Below are 9,236 nucleotides of genomic sequence, written 5' to 3'. Positions count from 1 at the left end.
TTGACTTAGTGTTTTGGGTTTCTTGCTGTTTGCCGTGTTTCTTGGTTTCTTTTGTAGTTTATTCTCGGTTTCATTTGTGATTTATGTTCATTTAACTCCCGGTTCAGTGACGCTTTGTTTTGACTTTTTACTCATGTTTGTGCACTTCTGTTAGTATTGGTTACTCTGTTTTTACATTCTGTGTTCGCTCTGTTTCTCCCGGTTCGGTGACGCTTTCTGTTCTATTTTAGTTTGTTTAATTATCGGTGACGCTTTCTGTTCTGTTTTAGTTTGTTTAATTATTAAATATCTATTTATAATTCCCTCCTGCCTCCTGTGCCTATAACCACTCGCACTTGGGTCCTACACCACGTCCTCTGTACGTGGCTTTAGCTCCCTCGTCCCTTCATCCCGTGACAGAAAGTGCGCCAAGGATCTATCATTCCAAATTCTTCCATGAAACTGCTCATTATTTTGGCTGATTTAGAGATTGAAGGTGGACTACTGGATGATCTGTCCAGACTAGGATCGATCCAACAGTTAAAATCACCTCCTAAAATCTAATTGAATGAGTTAAGATCAATATTCAATAGTGAAAAAAAATGTCGTCATCCCAGTTGGGTGCATAAACATTTGCCAAGATGAGTTGAATGTCATATATTTTCCCAATAGCCATTAAATATCTAGCAGAGGGATCTGTGATCGTTTTGGAATGAATGAAGTGAAGAGACTTGTGCAGCATTATTGCTAGACCCCGAGCGCGACTTGAAAAGCCTCTCCTCGACTTGACCTTATCCAAGTCCCTCAGGTGGCTTTCTTGCAAATAGACAATATTGGCATTTACATGCTGCAAATAATGTCAAACTTTGCTACGTTTGATTGGGTTGTTTAAGCCCCTGCAATTCAAACTTGTCAACTTAATATCACAACCTGAGCTCATGGAATAACCACATTTGTAACAATGATATTCCTATTTTGCCCCAACGTTCAAAAACGAGCCAAGTCAAATGTACCCTTCCTAACCCCAACACAAGAGAACCAAACTCACACAACCAAACCCCTGCACCCCCCCCTCCCCTGGCAGAAGCATCCAAGATACGTGCCCACTGAACCCACGCAACAAAACCTAAACACACCTTCATCAGTGGATCAAAACCTACTTCTGCTTAACCCTGGGGATGAAATAAATGTCCACAATACCTCATAGAACCCTAACTGTACAGTGGATGCCAATATGATCTATTGAAACTGTGCCAAATGATAACAAAAGAAAACAAACAACGTCAAGTGTCGAATTCGATCATCAGGAACTTGTTGTTCTAGCAATCTGTAGAAAAATAGCAATTGGAAACAGTTGCTAACGTGTAGTTGGAGAGCTGGGCGCTGGGGATTTGGTTCCAAGTTTGCTCTTGACGAAGTCCATTGCAAAGTTTGGGTTGTCCAACTTCTTCACCCGACCGTCAGGTCGTGTGATATGTAAATATGTAAACCGTATATCTGGATGTCTACGAAGTTCACGCTTCACAGGACTGAAAGCCGCACGCTGCTTGGCCACCGCCGACGTAAAGTCCGGGAAAATATGGATCCTCTTCTCTCTGAACATCAAAGGTGAAGCTTCACTCGCACTTTGTAGAATCAGATTCCTGTCTTGGAATCGGTTCATCCGAACAATAAGGAGGTTCGTCATGTTTCGGCTTGGCACGCAACGCGCGGTGAGCCCGGTCTAAAGGCGGCTCCGTCTCCAGCCCAAGCAACTCCTGTAGTAGACTGGCGATGAAATCAGTCGGGCGAGGTCCTTCTGTCCCTTCAGGCAATCCAAGGAGTCTGATATTGTTCCACCTGGAGCGCGCCTCCAAGTCCTCACATGTCTTTTTCAGTGATTCGACGTTGTCTGCCAATGAAGTCACCTTAGCCTGTCGCTCCGCCAGCTTGTTATCACGCTCATTAGCACACCTCTCCAGTTCGTCGACAGTGCTCTTTTGTGTCATGAGCTTCTCCTCAAAAGATTTCACCGCTGACTTGACTTCTCTTTTAACAGTGATGGTTTCAAATTTGGAAATGATTTCGGACCGCATATCTTCCATCGTGGTTTTTATGCTTGGTAGCATAGCCGCATTAGCATCCAACTTTTCCGGTGACTCCGGTTCAGGCGATTGACCAGTTTTTTGGCGAGCTGACCGAGACGTTGACATGATGAGTGTTGAAAAACAGAATCCCAACACTGAGGCACAGCCAAAATTCCACTTCCAAGGTATTATTAAACGTATATTTTGTTCATCCCCGAGGAACCGCCATGAAACACGTCCTACATAGTCCAGCTCACGAGCGCCCCCCGCATTAACTGTATTTTAACCTTATTTTATATCAATCACTACATTTGACTTGTATTCAACAATTGGGATATTTGAACAAGATTTTGTTTTGTTTGATGAATGGTCCAAAGGAAACTGTTGTGATGGTCACCTTGTTTATTTGTTCATCTTACAGCCTGTTAGTCCTTCTTCTTGTTTATTTCTTTTTCTCTATCGACACCTAGTGGTCATTTTACAAACATCACTGATTGTCACAGATTTCAGATGAAATAATTGGATCTTTCTGTGCAATTTGCATGCAGTTTTCTATCTTGCCTCCGAGGTCTCAGTGGTTCATTTGACGAGACAAACGTCTTTTTCATTGAATCACAACTTTTCTGAGGATTACATTTTATTAACAAAACATGAAAACACACCAACATTATTTATAAATGACTAAACTTATTCTATATACAAAACATCGGAGGCAAGATAGAAAACTGTGCAAATTGCACAGAAAGATCCAATTATTTTATCTGAAATCTTGTTAAAATATCCGAATTGTTGAATACAAGTCAAATGTAGTGATATATATAAAATAAGGTTAAATACAGTTAATACGTCGGCGTAGTACTTTAGTAATTCAAATTCTGCTTCTCTTGATGAAATACCAGCGTGTAGTGAGGCGTGGCCTAATGACGGCGCTCATTTGATTGTAATTTATGCGTCAAGCAGCTGCACCCATGTGCGCATGTGGACAGGAAATGACGTCATAAAACTGAGCCCTGGAAGCAAAACGGGATGAAGAAGCAAAGAGGGCAGTGACAACCGCATCTGGCAGTGTGTCACTGCCCTATTTGTGAGGTCATTTCCTGTCGGCATGCGCACATGGGTGCAGCTGAACGTCCTTCCCCTGAGTAAATCACACATCAATATGTATATACTGTAACTTTTGAATTTGAATTTAAAAAAAAATGACATATGGCTGAGCAGCGTCTTGAACGAGCCTCAGGCAGGCGTTTCTAAAAGAGAATGGATCAAGACAAAGAAATCATTCGATGTTTAAGACCTGATGACTCTTTTAAGTGTCCTTAAATCCAAAGATCTAAATAAACACACAGATGAATCCCTGCATCGCGGAAGGCCCAAAGTCCAGAATTCCTGGCGAACAAGACAGAGATTGCCATCTTTGACAATAAGTTCCTTTGCAGGACGACTGGTGTCCAGTACATAGGACAACTAGAATGCAAGACCACACCATGCCACGAGTGAAGATATTAGGATTTAGCTGATGAAATCTTTTTGCCATGGAAAACAGATGGAGATATCACTTGCCAGTTTATCCTGAAGAGGACCCAACTTCTGCTCCCATGTCTCTCCACATGAAGCGTAGAGATGATCATCCTGCTTGTCAGTCCAATATGGGTGGTCAGGCCAAAACGCTATCAGACGACTAAGAGCTAACAACAAAGCAAACATGAGTGGTTGACAAGGTTTTTGAGGTGAAAATGAAGAAGAAACTTGAAATAAAATTCCTACTCTCCAATCTCCTATATGGCCTGAGGCGCTTTATGTTGAGCATCCGGTGCTTCCCATCACTTTTTCTCACTGTTGCCACGCCTTTTGAAGAGATGCTGGTAACAGTGAAGGGACCCTCATGCTGACTGGACATGGCCGCTGAACGAAGCCCATCTTTGGGGCTTCCTGAGACGAGGACATCATCTCCAACATTGACTGTGCAGACTCAAACAGACTTTTTCTTCTGTCTTTCCTGAGCCAGTTCAATGTTTTGAAGGACCTATCATGTGAAAATGGTATTAGTTTCTCATGAACAAGATTCTTTGTATCATGAATTGGACACACCTTCTCATTCAGGAGTCTTATCTTATCAACTGTGGTGTCCATGTCTTCCTCTGGACCTCCAACCTCCCATGAATCTCCATCTCACTTCAGGAAAGCGAGGATGTCGGTGAAACATGAGGAAAAACGGAGTGCACTTCGTGGAGGCCTGAAGACAAAGACATTATTATGATGATATTATTATGATTTATGATCACTTCAGATAAAAAAAACCCTAAAGACAAGATTGCTCGGACCTGTGAAGTTGTGTTAATGCCATACACGACTGCTGGAAGGTGGATGTCCCAGTCGTCGTGTGACTCGTTGACATATCGTCTCAGAGCCCGCTGGACACTCTGGTTTGTCCTCTCACCCTAAACAGTAAAGGAAAACAACATCTGAACTTAATGGGCCATACTTATCTAACTCATCCATCCCTCCATCCATCTCTTATCCATCCATCATCCACCCATCCATCCATCCATCATCCATCCATCCATCATCCATCCATCCATCATCCATCCATCCATCCATCCATCCATCCATCCATCTCTTATCCATCCATCCATCATCCATCCATCCATCCATCCATCCATCCATCCATCCATCCATCCATCCATCCATCCATCCATCCATTCATCCATCCATCCTCCACCGCTTATTGTCGGCTGGCGGGGGCAGGCCAAATGCTCATCTCCCGGGCAACATCCACCAGCTCCGACAAAACCCAAAAGACAGAAATAAAAAATGCAAACAATGAAATCATGATTTGAACCCTTAATCTGAGATCATTGTTTCAAATTGTATATAAGAGGAATGTACAAAACACCTGTCCATTACCCCACCTTGATGGGATGCAACGTTGGTGTCTGTGTACTAATGGGATCATTGAGTTGGCATCGATGGCAGCACCTCAGCTGGTACAAAGAAGAGTAACCTTTACACAGCCTTATTTTCACTGAGATAGTTATTGTATGTGAGTACTGACCCAGTCACACACGTCCTCCTTTAAAGTTGACCAGTAATAACCAGCAACAACCTTGTCTCTGCTGGCTCTCACACCACGATGGTTTCCTGTCCCTGGACCATCGTGGCATTCGTGGAGGACAGAGCTCTTTTGCTCCTCAGTGAACACCACCAAACGAAGATATTGCCCATTAGTTCCAGTGTACAACATCCTGCCATCTTCCAAAAGAATCAGTTTAGTTACATTTAAACAGAAACATAACATGTGACATGCAGACACCTACAGACACAGACACACTGGTGTCTTTGTCCCTACTTTGACAATGTCTTTAATGTTCCTTTTGTTTGCATCTCTGCTGTTGACGTGAACATGCATCGATCTAGTTTTTAGATGTGAAGTACCAAGTGTCAATTATTCATAAATAGGGGGGACAGAGGAGCTGTAAATAGTTTTTTTTTTTTTTTGTAGTATTTTATTTTCCAGTTTTCAAAAATGCAAGACAGAACATACATATCCCACCAAATCCCCCGTAACAAACAAACAAACAAACAAAAAAAAACAAAAACAAAAACAAAAGGGTGCACTCCATACACAAAAGAAAATCTATATATGATCCTTTCAGGCGTTCATACATTATATTACAGAGAGAACATTACAGTCCAGAGGTGTCTAGAGTCATCCGTGCGATGTAATATACATTAAAAATGGCTGCCAAATCCGTTTAAACTTTTCAGTTCTACCTGCTAAAGCATAGCGAATATTCTCCATGTAAAGGGTATTTGAAAATTCCATCAGCCATATGTCAGAGCGAGGTGGAACGTCTTTATTCCAGTACTGCAGAATAGTCTTTTTTGCCAGAACCATGCGATATGAAACTGCCACTCTTTGATAATTAGTTAAATCTTCCATTTGTTGTGAGCTACCTAAAATGGCCGTTCCAGGGTTAGGAGATAAATCTCTACACAAAACCTCAGAGCAAATCTGAAATATTTCTTCCCAGTACTGAGTGAGTTTAGGGCAGAAAAATAACATATGACCTAAAGTTCCCTCAGACTGTTTGCATTTGATACATCACGGAGATGTGGAGCTTCACTCTAGAGTCATGAAGCCTGTGTACGACCTTATATTGGATCAACTGGTGCCTTGAGTTTACTGAACAAGAGTGGATGTTGCACAGGCATTTAGACCAACATTCTGCTGTTATTTCTCTTCCTATTTCACCTTCCCATAAGGCCCTGTGGTGTTCAGGACTCGGTGTCATAGAAGAGTCACATACGTTTACAAACAAAGATGCCAGGTGCTTTGGAGAAGCTTTGGTTATTATAATGGATTCAAGTTCTTCCAGGGGGGAGTAGACTTCAAAATGTGAAATATTATTTTGAACAAAACTCCTGATTTGTAAGTATCGAAAAAAATCTGATGTATGAAGTGTATACTTTTGCTGTAATTGGGCAAATGATGCAAAAACATGATCGATATACAGATCATTAATGGTGACTAGTTCTTTTCTTTTCCACACCAAAAAACCAGCATCTAGTTTTGAGGGAGGGAATAAATGATGATGACAAATTGGGGCCAAACTAGAAGTTTCAGGCAGCCTGGAGTTGTTTTTAATTTGTTTCCATAGCTTTAAAGAGTTTTTAACAATAAAGCCAAGCTCTTTCTGGGCTTTGGTCTTCCCTCCTTTCATATGTAGCAAGGCTGGGAGGGAAGTATCTATTCGATTTTGCTCAATAGCAACCCAAGGTGGAGTGATGTCCTTGACATCACCAGGAAATGCATTATTCCAATAAATAAGAGCGTGAGCGTTTGCTGCCCAGTAGTAGTGTTGGAATACAGGAAGAGCCAGGCCGCCGAGTTTTTTACATTTACAAATATGTTTCTCACCTATTCCATGACTTTTGTAACCCCAAACAAAAGCCAATATAATCGAATCCAAAGTTTGGAAGAATGTTTTGGGAACGAAAATTGGCACATTTTGAAATCCATAAAGGAACCGAGGCAATGTGACCATTTTTAGAGCATTGACTCTGCCGATCATTGACATTGGGAGTGTTTGCCAGTATTCTATATTATTTTGCAGTTGGTTGACTACTTTTACACAGTTGAAATCATACAAACAATCTGACTGTTTGCTCACAGTAATTCCCAGATATTTTATTTGGTCAGTTATCTTGACTGGTAGCACCATTGCCCAGAGGCATTAATTCACATTTCTGCCAGTTCACTGTGTATCCAGACATATTTCCAACTCTTTCAATGAGATCCAGCAGCGCTGGGATAGATTCTTCAATTTGTGCTAGAAACAATATAATGTCATCAGCGTACAAAGCTATGTGGTGATCCATTTTTCCCAGATGTATCGGGGTAATATACCGGCTGTGTCTAATACTAATTGCCAATGGTTCAATGCACAAAGCGAATAATAGAGGGCTCAATGGGCATCCCTGGCGAACTCCACGCTGAAGATTAAATGACATAGATCGGTCCCAGTTGGTTATAACTGCTGCAGTCGGGGACAAATATAGCATCTCAACCCAAGAAGCAAAACTCTCGCCTAAGCCAAGTTTTTTAATGGTTGATCGAAAGCTTTGTGTGCATCAAGTGCAAGGATGGCAGACTTTGAATCTTTGCTCCATTTATGATTAACAATATTTAATAGTCTGCGTACATTAAAAAATGAAAATCTCCTGGGAATCAAACCCGTCTGGTCAAGGTGTATTATAGTGGATATGTGTTCATTTAACCTAGGAGCTAAAATCTTCCTAAATATTTTGAGATCACAATTTAAAAGCGAAATTGGTCGATATGATGAAGGATCAGTTTCAACTTTGTCTTTTTTGAGCAGCAAGGATATATTGGCATCATATAAAGGACGTGGTAATCTTTTGTTTTTCATTGATTCTTGAAACATTCTGAGCAACAAGGGAGCCACCTCCTCCGCATATGCTTTCTAAAACTCAACACAATACCCATCCGGCCCACTTGACTTGCCATTTGGAAATTCTTTTATTGCGTTCAGGACCTCCTGTAATGATATTTCAGCAGTGAGTTTCTCCCGTGCCTCATCTTGTAATTGTGGAAGAGGAATTGAACTTATTTCTGTTTCAGTGACTATGTTTTGGGAGGTGTATAGATCTGAGTAGAATCTCTTCAAACAATCATTGATCTCCTGATGGTCAGTGATGATGGTGCCCTCAGGTGATGAAAGTTGAAGTATTGCTCTACTGGCTTGCCTTCCTCTCAACTGCCGAGCAAGTAAAGATGTGGGTTTGTCCCCCAATTCAAAGTGTTTATGTTTGATTTTTAAAAGCATCGTGTTCACCTGATGAGTAAGAATAGTGTTATATTCATGCCTGAGCTTGACAATAGTTTTGAGTGTTGCTGTAGATGGATTTTCTCTATATTGTATCTCAGCTTTTGTCATTTCTTGATCAATTTCAACTAACCTGGCTCTTCTTTGCTTTGTTTCCATGGCTTCATCAGATATCACAGTCCCTCCAATAACCACTTGAAAAGCTTCCCACAATGTTGAATCAGAAACATCCCCCTTGTCGTTCAGCTTAATATAATCATTGATCTGCTTTGCACAGATGTCTAAAAACTCTTCCTTCTTGAGTAGATTAGGGTTCAAACGCCAATTGTATTGTGCTTTCTTCAAACCAAAATCAACGCTTATCATAACTGGGCTATGATCTGAAATGAGTATGTTATAATATTTCGATGAGGAGACAGCAGATGCTAATTTAGAGTCAATCAAAAAATAATCGATCCGTGTGTCGGTTTTGGAAAAAAAAGAATCATCTCTCTGAGTGGGATGTTGAATCCTCCAGATATCAGATTCATGGACTTCTTTAAATGATTTAAAACGATTGTGGAGTCAAGTGGGCTTTTGGAATGTGTGGAGGACCTGTCCAGTGTTGTATCCAAGACACAATTGAAATCAGCCCCTGAAATCAAAGTTGTTTTTGATATGTCAGGAATACGTTTGAAAATGCTCCGAAAAAACCCAGGGTTATCGAAATTGGGAGCATAGATATTCAATAGTGTCACATGACACACGTCAAAATGGTGCCTGTCACGATTACAAAGCGACCATTTGGGTCTGTTTGGGTCGATATATGATTGAAGGGAACATTCCTTCCCATTAATATTGCCAC

This window comes from Synchiropus splendidus, chromosome 1 (genome assembly GCF_027744825.2).
Source record: "Synchiropus splendidus isolate RoL2022-P1 chromosome 1, RoL_Sspl_1.0, whole genome shotgun sequence".
Lineage (NCBI taxonomy): Eukaryota > Metazoa > Chordata > Actinopteri > Syngnathiformes > Callionymidae > Synchiropus > Synchiropus splendidus.
Note: the sequence above shows the minus strand (reverse complement) of the source record.